This window comes from Chinchilla lanigera, unplaced genomic scaffold, assembly GCF_000276665.1.
Source record: "Chinchilla lanigera isolate Chin_1 unplaced genomic scaffold, ChiLan1.0 scaffold00016, whole genome shotgun sequence".
Taxonomy (NCBI): domain Eukaryota; kingdom Metazoa; phylum Chordata; class Mammalia; order Rodentia; family Chinchillidae; genus Chinchilla; species Chinchilla lanigera.
The window spans coordinates 11,261,687-11,277,589 of NW_004955417.1; the positions used below are offsets into that span (position 1 = coordinate 11,261,687).

The window sequence follows — 15,903 nt, forward strand, 5'->3', positions numbered from 1 at the left end:
CGGCGTCGGCGGGGACGCTGGCGCGTAACTTGGACGGCGCGTGTGCTGTGAGCGGGGATCATGGCCCCGCGGGAGCGCCTCTCGGAGGGCGACGGCTCTGGCGGTGCGCTCGGGGGCTTTTGAAAGTTTCCGCCTTTTGGCGAATGTGCTTTTCGGCGCGGGGTGTAATCGGAGGCCGCGAGCCCGGGAGCCCTGCGTGCCGGCGGGGCGGCGGGGACGGGCCGGGGCTGCCGCTGCCGGGCTCCGAGACCCCGGACTCCTCGCTCCGTCTCGTTGCTCTGCCGGGAAGACTCGGTAGGGGAAGCTGCCGGTGCGGACGTTGACCGCGGCTCGCGGGCACGCATCCCCTTAAGAGGAAGGCAGCGTGAGCCTGGCGTTCCGCAGTTTCCCCCTCTGGTTCCTCCCAGGCGCGCGGCTGCCCTGAGCCGAGCGTTTCCCTTTAACTCCGCTCCCGTCGCCCGCGGGGTCCTCAGGTTAATTCAGTATTAACAAAGGCTTCTATTTTTAATCGCTTCGGATCGTGACAGCCCTGGAAGGTGAATGGCGTTAAGTTACTTATTTGGAAAGCACATGTAATCGCCTCAAAAAAGAAAAGTGGTGTACTGACTAAAATAAGATTTCAGCATGAATTACCCAAGTAAATGAATATAAATTATTATTTTTTGAATAAAGCCACCTTAACCTTAAAAGTCTGTTAAGTGTGCTGAAAAAAGGTTTGCAACCACAGATACGGTAAACCCAAAACCAAGACTTGGAGAACTTCGCTTTCTACTCCATAATAGGTAAAAATACACCTGCTTAGATCTGATTACCAATTTCCTTAGCTCTTAAAAATCCCATTTTTAATTTAGTTGCCTTCGACATATTTATTTTTGTTAACCAGGAGTTACTTAGAGATGAATTGACTTCATTTCACAGATTTAGCAGCTAAGCTGGTGTTTAACTCGAGTTCTTGTGACTCTAAAGCGTTCTCGTTGTCCCTGTAGCAGAAGTGTGTTTCTAACTCATTCCGGTGGAGCTGTCTCTGTTCTCCTTATTTGATCTTAACACTGCTCTTTTCGGTTTGAATTTAATTGTTAAGTATACTTGTTTCCTAGAGAGCTGATTTAGAAGGGTTTTTGTGTTAAAAGTTTTTCTCCTTAAAAGTACTTTTATCTATACTGGTTAAAATATTTCCACCCTGGTCTTCCTCTTCACTCTCTTTCTGTCCTCAGTAATGGATTCACTGAAAGCATTGCGTGAATCTGTAGTAACACCTCCTTGATTGACGGCAGGCATCACATTGGGGTCTGAATTGCCTGCTCATCCCTAGGAAGCTGAGAACACAGCAGATGCTCAGGAAAGATTGGAATAGATGAGCACACATATGTTTGTTTCTTGTAAATGTGTTTCATGAATTTCTTATAAATTCCATAGGTACAGTTGTTGAATCTCCTCTCTGTAGTCTTTTTCCATGTTACATGCCATGGACTCCCATAAGTCCACCGATAAATCCCCACCAAGAATTTACCTTGATAACTCAATGAATTTTGGCCTGAGTGTACAGAACTGGAATATTTTTGAAATTTCCGAGTAGATCAATAAACTGAAGTATTATGACTGAATGAACAGCTGATCTCCGAAAGGATTATTGTAGTTTTTAAATGATTGGAACTTTCCACTTTGATGGAAATATTAATGCTTGAAAATTTTTAAGGTCATTTTTATATGTTTAGGCACTTTATAGTACAAATCTCATTATTGTCCTAGCTTTTTTTTTTTTTTTTTCTTTTCCAGAACTGTCCTACAATTTTTAGAATGTTTTGCTTAATGGAAGGCATATAGAAGTTGCTTTTCTATCGATTGAGAACTGGCTTTGTACTTGAGCTGCCTGCTTAATAGCTCTGTGCATGCTGATTAACTGGATAAAAAAATACTTAAATAGGTGTGATTTCCTAGGTGCTAATTTAAATTGCAAGATCTCTCCAGGTTAAATTTTTTTGCAATTCTGTGAATTGTAGAATTTGGGATTAATTTCCAGCCCTCACCCAGAGTAAGTTTCTCCTAGTCAGTCTGTAAACCATATGCCAGTGTGCGTGATATGGGAAGGTCCTAGGGAGAAAATGAAAGGCATTCAGATAGTTGCTTTGAGTGTACTAAGAAGAGAAAGCAAGTGTGTATAGGGTGGACTGCAACAAATAAACTGAAAACCCTGGCTTCTGCCCCTTGCTGGCTTTTAATTCTTGAGCTTAACTTCTCCGAGCTTCATTGGAAAGATTTGTGAAACAGACACAGAAGTATTTGTGTCATGAGGTTGTGAAGATTTGCTAAGATGTTTGTGGAAGTGCCTGACGCTTGATAGTATTATTTTAACAAATGAACAGGGTGTGAAGAATCACAGAATTTTAAATTCTAGAAGGGAAACAAGCTGGGCATGATGGTGCACGCCTATAATCCCAGCACTTGGGAGGCTGAGGCAGGAGGATCCTTGTGAGTTCCAGACCAGCCTGAGCTACAAAAGTGAGCTAAAGGCCAGCCTGAACTGCATAGCAAGACCCTGCCTCAAAAAGACAAATAAAAAGGAAGCACCCTTAAAATACCTAGTTCAGGGCTGGGGATTGCAAGCGCAAGGTCATGAGTTCGGTTCCTGATACCAGAAGAAAAACAAAGCAAACAAACAAAGTACTTAGTTCAGTTCTCAACCTTGGCAGGGCATTAGAATTTCCTGAGGAGCTTCTAAAAACCATGGCTGCCTACAGTGTACCCTGGAACAAATAAATTAGAATTTTTTGGGTCAGAGCATAGGTAGTTTAGCCTTTTTTTCTTTAGCACTCATGAATTTAGTGTGCAGGGCAGGGTGAAGAACCTTTGATTTAACTCCCCCTTTTTATTTTGTTCATTTTGTGGTTGAGTAAAATGTAGAGGTTAAGTGTCAGCTAGATTCCTGTAAAGGATGTATTTGCAAGTGAAGAAAGTGAAGTATGTAGAGATTAAATAACAGTTACATTTATTTCCGGCCAGAAAGACCATTGAATCTAGGGTTCACTAACTCCAGTGAGCTTCACCTCTTCTGTGTATCCACAACCTGCATGTATAACTTAACCTCGACATTCAGAACCACTCTACTGCCTCAAGTCTTAACTCCTGTGGCCAGACAGTGATAAAGGCTCCCTTGCTGTTTCTCTTTTCCATGATACCTGGTGAAACAGTTCTTTGTCCTTTCATCTCTGGTCCCTCCCAGGCCTTCTTTTCAACCTTGATCTCTCTAGTTCATATTCTAACTGTACTAGTGCTACATGTATTCTCTTCTCTCTCTCTTTTTTTTTTTTGGTGCTATACTGGGGAGTCAGTTCAGGGTGTTAGCACTGACCTATATCCCCAGCCCTTTTTATTCATTTTGAGATGGTGTCTTGCTAAATTGCCCAACTTGGGCTCAAACTTGTGATCTTTCTGTCTCAGCTTCTTAAAGTGCTGGGACTCTTCCCTCCTTTCCTTGACCTTTGATGGATATAGCTGATTAATTCTTTTTTCCTTTTTTTTTCCACTTTTTTCTGGTACCAGGAATCGAACTCACGACCTCCCGCTTGCCAGGCAGGTACTGTGCCGCTGAGCTAAATCCCCAGCCCCAACTGATGAATTCTTAACCTGTAAATATTACTGCTTTTTCTACTTCTGTCTGTAGCCCACACCTCCCAGAACTGTGTGCTGTAGTGACTGTTACCTATTTGTTTTTCCTGATATTTGTGTATTAGCTCTTTTTCCATTCATTTTCTCATCAGCAAGTTACCTTACGTTCTCCTTTGCCTTTTCATTCTCCTCAGGGACTAACAGACAACCTTGCTTCCTTCAGCAATGTTTGAGATTATGTGATGTGAATTTTCTGTTTTCTTTGCATCATCTTCAATCTTTTTTTCCTCCTACATTTGGAAGTGGAACTGTCTTTTGTTTTGTTTTGTTTTTTTGGTTTTTCTCCCGGTACCAGGAACCGAACTCACGACCTTGCGCTTGCCAGGCAGGCGCTTTTGCCGCTGAGCTAAATCCCCAGCCCCAGAACTGTCTTTAATTCTTTGCATTTGTTTCATCTCGGTCAAAAAGGATTTTGTATTCTGTAGTCATATTTTTGTTAATTTTACATGTAGTGTATTTTACTTTTTACACTTCTTTCTACACGTTGTTTACCTTTGTTCCTTTTTTTGTTAGTCTTTTGTTTTTTTTGAGACAGGGTCTCACTATGTAGTTCATGGTGGCTTTGAACTCACTATGTAGCCCAAGCTGGCTTTGAACTCACAGCAATCCTCCTGCCTCAGCTTCCTGAGTGCTGGAATTATAGCTGTGTACCATCATCCCCCGCTGTACTTAAATTTAAAAGCTTTTTTCTTTGGCTGTGAGAGATGTGTTCATTGTAAATAGCCAGTACTAACCTTCTGATATGTAACACGCTAGTCTTTTTGAAAACAAACAGGTTTATACTATATGTGTTGTTTAGAAACCTTTATTTAATAAAAATGTTTTAATAGCTTTCCACATTAAATACGAATCTGTGTTCTTTTAAAAGCTGCCTGAAAATCCATGGATATGCCATGATATATTTAATTAGCCTCCTGTTGTTAAATATTTAGGTTGTTTTTGGCTTTTAAGAGCTGCAGTGAATTTCATATGAACAGCTTTGTATCCTGATCTAATAGTTTTGTATATGTTGTTGGAAATAGAAATGTTGTGTAAATAATGTCAAGAAGATGAGTACCCGTTTTCACCTACATTTTAAGGAGGTGAATAATATATTATTTTAAATTTCTATTTCCTTAATTATGACTGAGAGCCAGCATTTTCTGTTTACTAGTTTTGAAATTGCCATTTGCATCTTAACATATGTTTTTCTTTTTCTTATGGAGTTGTAGGAACTCATATATATTAAGATTGAGCTGGATGTGGTGGTGCACACCTGTAATCCCAGCCCTCTGAGAGGCTGAGGCAGGAGTGTGTTTGAGCCTAACTGGGGCAATTTATTATGACTCTGTCCCAAGATAAAAAAAATTAAAAATTTGCTGGGGTTGTAGGTCATTGCATAGGCCCTGTGTTCAATCCTCTGTGTGTGTGTGTGTGTGTGTGAGAGAGAGAGAGAGAGAGACAGAGAGGAGGCATTGACCCTTTGCCATATTTTACAAATATTTTTCTTTAACTTTTAATATTCCTCCCTCACATTGAAGTTTAAAATATTTATATAGTAAAATGTTTTCCTTTATAATAGTTGACTTTTTCATAATATATTTAAGTATTCCTTGATGACTGAAATTCAGATTTTTGTTTTTAACTACTAGAGTTAATGCCAGAGAGAAAGCATTTCATTTATATGTAGCATCCTTTCCTTTCCCCTCATTTATTTCTCCAAGATAAGTTTGCATGGATAAAAATTACAGTGCCAAAGGTAAAGCTTTCTAAAATATTTTGTCATATATTACCATTAGTCCTTAAATATTACATGTTTGTCCATGGCTTATTGTAACCTTGTGGCAGATTATTTAGTCTCTGAGAATTGTAAAACGTGAAAGCACATTGAAAAGATTGGTTTTGCTCTTTACTGTTGTTCTTGTTTTCTTTGGTTCTCCAATGTTTTATACTACATTTGACCCCCAGGTGTAGTCCTCTGCCCTCTCCTGTCTTCCACAGACTAACATCTCTACATACATGATACCAAATCTCTCTGTCCTGGAACACTCTACTTGCCTTGGCATATTGTCTTCTTTTTTGTTTGTTTCTTGAGACAGGGTCTCACCCTATAGTTCAGGTTGGCCTTGAACTCACTAGGGAAGCACTTTAAGAGAAGTATATCTCAAAATGATTTCTTCTCCTCAAACAAAGCTAGTATCCATCCACTGGTTTGGTACTGGGAATTGAACCCAGGGCCTTGTGCTTGCCCGGCAGGTGCTGTACCACTAAACTACATCCCTGGCCTACACCTAAAACTTCTGAAGTTGTCTCACACTTCAGTTTTATTTCATCCCCATATTTGGTTCATAAATCCTATCTGCTGTTCCTGAGTGATCTTTCTTCCATCTTCCCCTTTTCATTTCTGCTGCCAATTATTGTGTTTCAGGCTTTTGTTTTCTTTCTTTTGGAAACTGTTGTAATACTTTTGGCTGATCTCCTTGCCATCATGCTGCTTCCTTATATTCTGTCCAGTCCATCCTGTGTACTGCTTCTGTGTGTTGGTTAATAGTTTCCTGTTTAAAAACTTTTATCTTCTGTTGTCCCATACAATAAAATCTAAACTCTTGGGGGCTGGGGATTTAGCTCACCGGCAAAGCGCCTGCCTGGCAAGCGCAAGGTCAAGAGTTCGGTTCCCGGTACCGGAGAAAAACCAAAAAAAAAAAAAAAAAAAATCTAAACTCTTCAATCTCATGTTTATTTTGCAGTTTGTTATCTTATAAAAAAAAAAAAAAAAAAATCTAAACTCTTCAATCTCATGTTTATTTTGCAGTTTGTTATCTTATCATACTTTTATTCTACCAGTATACCTTCTCCTGGCCTTGCCACCTCCATCCTGGTCTCTCTTGATAATAAATTGTGTATTGTCATCTACTCATGACCTATGCCAAATAGTGTAACTCTGCTCCTTTTGCTTAAGGCTCTTGTATTTGTAGTTCCTTAAGATTTGGTCTTAGATGTTTCACTTAGTTTAAAATTACATCACAACTCAACTGCAGTTCAACTCTTTTGGCCTGGGACTTTCATCACTTTTTTTTAAAAAAATTAAATAGTTGTTTTAGTTTGTCCTCTGCTATTTTAGACCCAGAGTGTGCTGATTTGAGTTAATCATATTCTTTAGTTCATAGCCTCTTACAGGGGTACCAAAGCCCTTTCTTGTTTCCTTGTCAATTACACCTGTCATTCTCTTCCTATAGAAATACATGAATTAAATGTAGTTGCCTATGTAAACTTGAATATAGCTGTCTTCCTCTTCACAAAGATTTCTAGTTTTGATTTTCTTCAGACTTTAATACTGCTTTGCGCAGAACGAATGGTCAATATGGTAAATGTTTGGGTACTTGGAATTCATTGAAAATTATTAATGGCTTTATTTGCTGCCATATTACTTAGATTAGAAATCAGGGGATTAATTTTAACTTTATTCTTTATATCCAGTCAGTCACTGTAAATTTATATTTGACCTTATTCTAGTTCTGTTTCAAGCTTCAGACTATTCATTACTTTCTCTTCTACTTTTGCGGTAACTTTACAAGTGGATCCTGCTTTAGCACATTTTTACTTCCAGAGCATTGTTCCTTTACTCAACATTTTTTGTTTTTTAAAGTTTCACTCACTCTTTGAGATGTTCAGATACTACATGCCCTTACTCTTTCCTTTTCTGCTTCCTAAGATTGTTGTTGTTTTTATTATAGCACTTACTTCATTTTACATTATATTAAAATTTGTGGTCTATATCTTAGTTCCGGTGTCAAGTTCATTCTTTTTTCTTATCAAGCCTGAAGCTTTGAGTGCAATAAGCACATTGAAACTATTTTGAATGATACTAAAGAAAATTTGTTAGGGTTGTAATGGGATAACCAATTCCAACAGTAGTGTTTTAATGGAGCTTCATTTTTCAAATGTTGTATAGTGTTTTCATTACAGCTGTTAGCACTGTTCAGCTGCCCCTATACAAATACTTTTTCAAATGATGCAGTTTTTAAAATCTGAATTTCTTGATGATGCACTCATTTTTTTTTTTACTAACCAAACAGCTGTGTCTTTAGAGAGAGAAAAAAGTCTTTTATCATGAGATTTGAACTTTTTTTCTTTAAAAAAAAAAAAGGCTTTGCCATGCTCAATACTTAAGAATTCATAATTAGATATCATAGTTAAATGAATGCCGGGTTTGATGCCTGTAATCCCAGCACCTGGGAGGCTGAGACAGGAGGATGACAGCAAGTCTGAGGCTAGCTTGGACTATGTAGTGAGTTAAAGGCCAGCCTGAAATATGTAGTGAGACCTTATCACACACACACAAAGGACATATATAGTTAAGTGAACTGCAACATTTGCTTGTGATTTAAAAATCTGTGGATCTAGTGAAACAGTTGCTGTGTACAGTATAGTTCATATATTTTTGTGAAAATTAACAAATTTGTAGTGAAGTCTTACATTTTCGGCACACTCCACATTCTTGAAGCTGCTGTCATTTCTAACTGCTGATCATATTCAGCTCAGTGTGCACTGATGCCATGTGTAGTTTTGTAGGTGCTGTTTGAAATACAAAGTTGTAGAATATAATTTTTTGTTTTCAGGAACCTCCAAATCTTTTGCGAATAAGTAGATACCCAAATCTTTATGAGCATAATAAACTATAAATACCATAAAGTGATACAAGTAAAATGGTGTGAGGATTTAAAAATCAAATAGTATCTGGCTGTGAGTTTGTTAAACAGAGTGCATCTTAAGGGATGGATGAATTTGCAGCAAATAGAGAAGCAAGAGAGGGAGAACATGTTGAGCTCACGGGTAGGAAGGAAGCCCAGAGCATATACTAGTGAGCTAGTTTGTTTAACCAAGAACAGAGATAGAACTGGAGAATCAATTGCAACAAGCGAGGGCTTCACTGTGAAAGGCTTTGAAATCAGGTTAAGGATTTTGGATTTAATTTTCTGAGCCTGGTTGTCTGATTTTTTTAAATAGAGAGTTATATGGTCATAGCTATAGTTTCAAAAATGTTAATCTTACTTCATGTAAGAGATGACTTGAATAGCACTTAAAGAACCTGTCCAAAACTGGGTCCATATTCTCTACTGTTCTGTGGTTCTAAAGATTTTTAAAAGCTCCTCAGTGTAGTTGTACTGGTTTTCCAAATATTCTAAAATTGTCAACTATGATTTAGTTTTTGTATACCGTGATGGTTCTATCAAACTTAACCTACTTGAAACTGCCTTTACTGATTACCCTAAAATAGTCATAGTTTTACTCTTTGCTTTCTTTTAGTATTTGAAGAGTCATTTTGAACAGTTTATTCTTATTACTATATGTTTACAATTTTTTCTTAATTCACCAGTTGCTTTTCCCAAGTACATAATAAAGATTCACGTGGATGAACTATTTCTGGAATTTTTCTGAAGGTAGCAAGGTACAATGACAAGAACATATCTTTAAAAAGAGAAAGCTGGGCGTGGTGGTGCATGCTTGTAATCCCAGCACTTGGGAGGCTGAGGCAGGAGGATCATTGTGAGTTTCGAGACCAGCCTGGGCTACAAAGTGAGCTCAAGGCCAGCCTGAATGGCATAGTGAGACCCTGTCTCAAAAAGACAAAAAATAAAATAAAATAAAGACGAGGTATGAAGTCATAGGAAAATTGCTTAACTACTTTATGACAAATTACTTTTTTGTAAAATGAATATAATTTCATTTAACAAAATTGAGATTATTAAATGAAAGAGTAAAATGTGGCTATGTGTAGGTACTGAATAAATGTGTTTTCTCTTTTTATATTTTGAGACAGAATCTCACTGTTGTAGGCCAGGCTAATCTTCAACTTTGGATCCTCCTGCCTCGGCCTTCTGACTGGTGAAATTACAGGCTTGTGGCACCACATGTGGCTAATTTTTTCTTTTCTTTCTTCCTGAGACTGTAAAATACTGTTTCAGTAAGGGCGTATTTGGTGCCTTGCAGAGATTTTAAAAAGTAATTATAGCTTCTTTCTATATGTGACTCAAAAGTTTGATGTTTTGTTTTCTCTCAATTCAATAATTTTAATAAGTTAATAAGTTTAAACATAAAATACAGTAATTTATCCTTTATTTTTGCCTAAGAAATGAACCTACTCCTTTTACTTATTTCTGCTGTGCAGACTGTCATTGGTTTGTCACAATGGCAGAAATTCTAGTGGAAAGGGGAGAGAAAACTGTCTATTGTTGATGAAATAAGTAAAATTTACAAAAACTTTATTTTGCTAAATTTTCAAGTATTTCTTCTTTGCTGTATCATCCTAATTTATTAAGATTTTTACCTAGGATTATTTGATTATATTATTTTGGTTGTTAGATTATATAACTATCAAAAGTAAAAGCTGTTTTGTCCCTGGCAAATGATAGGTACTCAGAACATTTCTTCGTTTGATGAAGATGCTTTGAGGGGGAGTAGTTGCACTGATATTTATCCCCGAAAGAGGTGCCCCTGGTAGTTTGCTGCTAATTGGCACAGCTGGGGCGGGGTATGTGTGTGTGAAGTGGGTGTGCTGGAGATTGAACCCAGGGGCATTCTACATTGAGCTACACCTCTATCTTTCTCAGCTGGTTTGTTTTTTTTTTAATCTTTTTATTTCAGTTCCCTGTTGGTCTTTCCCTCTCCCTTTACATTTTCTGTAAAGTCTCAATTCAGAAGTAACACATTTTAAAATCTTGATTAATGTTAATCAAAGTGTTATCACAAGTTAGTAAAAATTAGTTTATAGGCAAATAAGCCTTGCTGTGACCTGTTTGCTATCAAAAAGTCATCTTTTTAAAGATAGACTTCTACAGAATTTATTTTATTCAAGGCGGGGAGCGGGGTTGGTGGCTGCTGCTTCTGTTTTGTTTTGTTTTTTTTCCTTCTTTTTTTTTAAGAGCAGTAATTTGTATGAAGTCACCTGGTGTCTGAGACAGGATTAGAATCCAAGTCCTTTGGTTCATCATTCATTGGTTTTTCCACTATAATGCACAGTTGAATACTGAAACTTACTAACGTTAGATATCATGGGTGTGTGTAAGAAATTAGATGAGTTTTTGTTTTAACTCACAAGGACAAGTATTGATTTTCAGTTGGAAGAACTGGGACGTAGTAGTCTATGACAGTTGAGTCTCTTGTCTGTTGTAAATAGAATCCTTTGTCTTTTTAAAAAGTTTTTGTGTCTTCTAGTATTACATTTTTAACAGGTGGTAGACACCCCACTGAAGAACGTACTACTTTAAAAACAAGATTTATCAAAAGGCTTGGATGGAAATCTGAGCAACTACTTTGAAGATAACAATAAGTAATGCAACCGCCATTGTTGATTCCTGTCTTGTTTTGAAATTCTGTGTCATTTCGTTTTTGTTCTTTTTAACATAAAATTAAAAAAGACTTGGAGAAGCATGAACAATTTAAATACAGTTGTTCTTGTCCGCAGTTGTAGAGATAACTTGACACCTTTGCTTATTTTAAATTGATCTGTAAAAGGTGACTTTATAAAAGATAGGGTTTTGCCATAGTTCTTACGTTTTCACCATGAATTTAAGGCTGCTGGACACTATTTGCTGGAAAAGAAGGTAAAGAAAGACAAAGAATATCAATTGGAAAACTTTAAATATAGTTCTCGGAGGTAGCTGGATGTGAAAAAACACAAGTACAGTTTTTCTGTCAACAGTATTAACTAATTAGAAAACAGTTTCAAAAGATTGGATTTAAAATGGTAACAAAAAGGATACAGTTCCTGAGAAATTACTTGTAAAGAAATGTAACCACTTTATTTTTAAAAAGAGAAAAGAAAGGTAGCCTCTTGTGAGAAGACAACTACAAAATTATTGGGTAATAAAAGAAGATATGAAAAAAACAAAAAGAAAAAAAAAAAAGATGATATGGTCCCCTGGAAAGAGAGCTGATCACCCTGTCTGGGAACATGGAAAACTGTAAAGATGGACAGTAGTTGTGCTGCTTGAAGTAGTGTTACCTTCCACAGTGGAAATTTTGTAAAAGGTAGCAGGAGTCTTTTTTCTTTTTTCTTTTTTTTTGGTCTTTTTGAGACAGTGTCTTGCTGTGCAGTTCAGGCTGGCCTTGAGCTCACTTTGTAGCCCAGGCTGGCCTCGAACTCACAACAATCCTGCCTCAGCCTCCTGAGTGCTGGGGTTACAGGCGTGTGCCACCACACCCGGCCTGGGAGCAAAAGTCGTAAACATTTTGTTCCTTGTAACCTAGTAATTTTACTTGGAATTTGTCCTAAAGAAGTCATCCCTGCAAGGGATGGAAACATGTTTTTTTTAGGCTTTTCCTTCATTTTCTGATATTCCTTCCCAATAAATGCAGACAGTGCTCAAATTGGGCCATATTTTTGCAGTTCTGCTTCCTCTTTCCTTGCCCCTCTAAGAGTAAAATATGCAAAGGGGGCTGGGGTGTTGCTCAGCTGTAGAGTGCTTGCCTAATATGGGCAAGGCCCTGTGTTCCATCCCCAGTACTGCAAAAAACAAAACAAGTTAAAAAGAGAGAAGAGAAAAGCTTGGAGAAGGGGGACTAAATCCTTGGTGAGGTTTAGTAATCTCGCATTCTACTCCTCTGAAAAGTCTTTGAATCCCAGTGTGATGGCAAATGCCTGTAAACCCATCTATTTCATGAACTGAGGGAGAAAGATTGGTATTTCCAGGCCAAGACCTTGTCCCAAAATGAAATTTAAAAGGGCCAGAGATGTGGCTCAGTGGTGGTGTCTCTGGGATCTGTTTCCAGTGCCAGAAAAAAAAAAGACCAAAATTCTGAGAATTCTTACTGCTTAGGGCACCTGATGTGCTGGTAGTAAATTGGGATTGAGCTTTGAGGAGAAAGACTTGCTCTGCTTAGACCTTGAGTCAAAGGGTAGTACTCAGTCTACTTTACCAAAGAATGTTGCTTTGAGGTACCATGCAGTAAACTAGGTTAAAGTATTTTGAGCCAGGCTTCCTGGAGCATACCTGTAATCTCAAATCCCCGGGGAAGTTTAGGCCAGAAGGTCATAAATTCAAGCCCAGCCTGGGCAATTTAATAACTTTTCAGCAAGACTGTCTAAAAATTCATAAAAAATAAAAATTATGAAAAAGGGCTGAGGATGTAGCTCAGTGTGAATGCCCTGGACTCAATAACCAGTACTGCCAACCAATAAGCAAACAAAATAGTGGCATTTTGATTTCCAATTTGATAATGTCCTCCTGCTTAGCTCCCCCGTCTTGTCTGTCTCTCCCTCCTCCTCCTTCCTTTTCCATGTTTGTATGTAGAAGGCTTGTGTACTTTTCCACAGTCCTGTACTTAAGTGCTTTTCATGTCAGACACATACAGAAAATACTTCAGAACGAAGGATATTGGAAAGGGATCTTAAAGCCACAGGCCTTAGGTTCTGTGTGCCCACTGTTTTCAAATACTTTATTGGTCACAACTCATTAGTAAAATCAACCAAGTGGGCTGCCACTGTCATTAAAGTAAGTAAGGATAATAAACTGTATCATTTTTAAAAATGAATTTGTGCCTTACAGTATAAAGTGTATTTATGTGGGCATGGTCAAACTTAGAAAAGTATTTGCTTTAGCCAAATATTAATTAATAATACCTCAAATGTCTCTTAAATTGCATCATTCTTAAACGGGGATTTATGAACAAAGATTCGGCATTAGGATATTGCAAAATTTGAGCAGAAAAACATTATAAGGAGACCAGCTATACAAATCACGACATAACGCATTAGATGATTTGCTCGTTAGTATTCCTGTGTCCTCTTTCAGTATTTTTAGGATATACAGTGAAGGTCCAGAGGTTAGTAATAGCTTTTCCAGAGTTCTTATAGAGTCAGTGGAGTTTTAAGGAACAGTGTAGTGTACCATAATACATTGTTAACAGTACAAATCAGATTGGAGCCCTGTTTGACTATGACAGCCTTGGCCAAATTACTTAACCTCTTTATGGCTGCCTACTCATCCATAAAATAGAGCTAATTCTGCATGTATTATAAGGTTGCTCTGAATAGGAAATGAGGCAATGAATGCAGAGTGTTTGGCACATTCCTTGGATTCTCTGTGTTAATTCTACACTGTTTTTACCATTAACCTGTCTTTGTGCCTTAGTTTTTCCTTCAGGTCACATTATAGCTAATATTATTTGATGGTTCTTTGGAGAATAATAAAAACTTCTTCAGTCATTTCACAGGAGTTTGAGACATTTAAAATCAGAATATAATAAATGTGGAAAGACTATACATTTATGGTATTCCAGTAGTAGCCATAGCAGGAAATCCTTTTGCATCATAGAAGAGTTAATAACTGGATATCCAAGTGGGTAGAATCAATAGTTGATTCAGTTGGGGATAATAAACAGTTCTTTAAAAATACAAACTTATCTTGCTTTAGGGTCTTTGTGGTTGTTCCTTTTGCCTGGAATAGTTTCCTCGTCCATAACTTTTGTTTACCTATCCAGTATCTCCTTATCAGCAGAAAAAGGTGCGGTGTTGGAAAGGCCTTTGCTGGATGTGAGGGCAGTTTGACTTTGACATGTGTCACCCCATTGATCCCTGGGGTTGCTGGTTGATATGGCCAGCTAGGCGCATATTCCCTTACTTCCTCAACGCTCCATTTCCATCCCTCCTGAAGCTGTGATTGGTCAAAGAAGATGTCTGCTCCTGATAGAGGAGAACTGATCCTCTGTCAAGGGTATAGAGTGGCTGCGCTCCCCTGTTAGAACCTCCAGACAAGCTCTCAAGAAAGGCCTTTCCTGATCATGTGGTTGATTGGAGTGGTTCCCAGTTGATGTATTTAAAATCACTTTTTAAAGTGGCATTAGTTACTACCTGGTTCTTCATTTTGTCTCCTGTTTCCTTGTCTCAGCTAGAACGAAAACCTTGAAGGGCAGAAACTTTACCTATATTGTATATTACTATTTTTTCTGTACTTAGATGTTTTCAGTACCTAAAAAACATTTTTGAGTGAGTATAAGGTATGGAAAAGTGTGCTTCCCAGACTGTTGATGTGTACTGCATAGTTTTCTAGTTTTATTTTTTATATGCGTACACATTTATGAGTATCTGTAATTATGCCTTTATAGTATATTTCAGTAAGTCTAAAGATAGACCTTTTATAATTTATATTTCTGAAATTGGGATTTTTACAATCAAAACTATGCTTTCATTTGATTGGCAGCATTTTTTTCTTTTATTGATGACACATAGAATGAAGATGTATTGAAACCTATAGCATATTAGATTTGATAAAATACGGTATATATTTGAAACAAAAATGGGGTTACCTCTTTTCCCCCATGAATGCCTTGAGCATTTCCCCATATCGATATTCTTATATCTGTCTCATTCGCAGTATAACTGATTAAGGATATATTTTTTACCTAATTCCTCTTGATGAATACATGAGCTTTTCCAGTTTTTTTCTGTTATAAATACTGCTATACTGAATGAATATCTTTGTATATATCTTCATGTATATATCTAGATTCGTGAGTGTGTATATATTCTGTAGTGTACAGAGGTACCTGTTTTATATTCTGAGTACTACATCTTAAGAAATTTTAAAATTTTAATTAGTCTTGTAAATGAAAACTATTGTAGTGTTTTAACGTCATTTCTTTAATTAGAGGGTTGAACTAGTTTTTTATGCTTATTGGTTTTTATTTTCTCTTATGTAATACGCTTTTAGTTAGAATGGTAAACTTTTAATTGACTGGTAGATTCACACTAATTAGAGAAACCTTCCAAGTTTGGAACTATGAGTTATTCTTGAGAACAACTTTCAGGCCTGACAGAACCCATCTTGTGGAAGACGAGAGAGCTTTACAAGGACCCAACACTGGAGGAGAGAATTCAGGGGTAGTAGGAATGATAGTATGTTTTACAAGCCATGTGCAGTGGTGCATGCCTGTGATCCCAGCTGCTTGGGAGGCTGAGGTAGAAGGATTGCACATTTGAGGACAGCTTGGGCCATATAGCAAGGCCCTGGCTTTAAAAATAAATTCAAAGGGTTGGGAATGTTCCTCAGTGGTAGAGCTCTTGCCTTGTTATGCACAAGGCCCTGGGTTTGATCCCCATCCCCACCCCCAAACACACATAGTTTGAAAAAGTATTTTTATAATAAAAGCAAAGAGCCAAGAAGAGTTACAGTGCCACCAGTTTGTAAAGCTAAAGACTGGAATTTATACCGTACTGCTTTTAACCTTTAAATAGGTCTTTTCTCAAACTGTTTCTTT

The 15,903-nt window shown here is 37.6% G+C and overlaps 1 protein-coding gene across 1 annotated transcript in view; it reads left to right on the forward strand.

Annotated features, from left to right (window-relative positions):
* The first annotated feature begins 25 nt into the window (after positions 1–25).
* Positions 26–15,903, forward strand: part of Plekhf2 (pleckstrin homology domain containing, family F (with FYVE domain) member 2) — a 20,327-nt gene continuing 4,449 nt past the window's right edge. The window contains exon 1 of the mRNA XM_005381827.2: positions 26–103. The gene's annotated coding sequence lies outside the window, so the exon portion shown is untranslated. The remainder of the gene's footprint in view (positions 104–15,903) is intronic.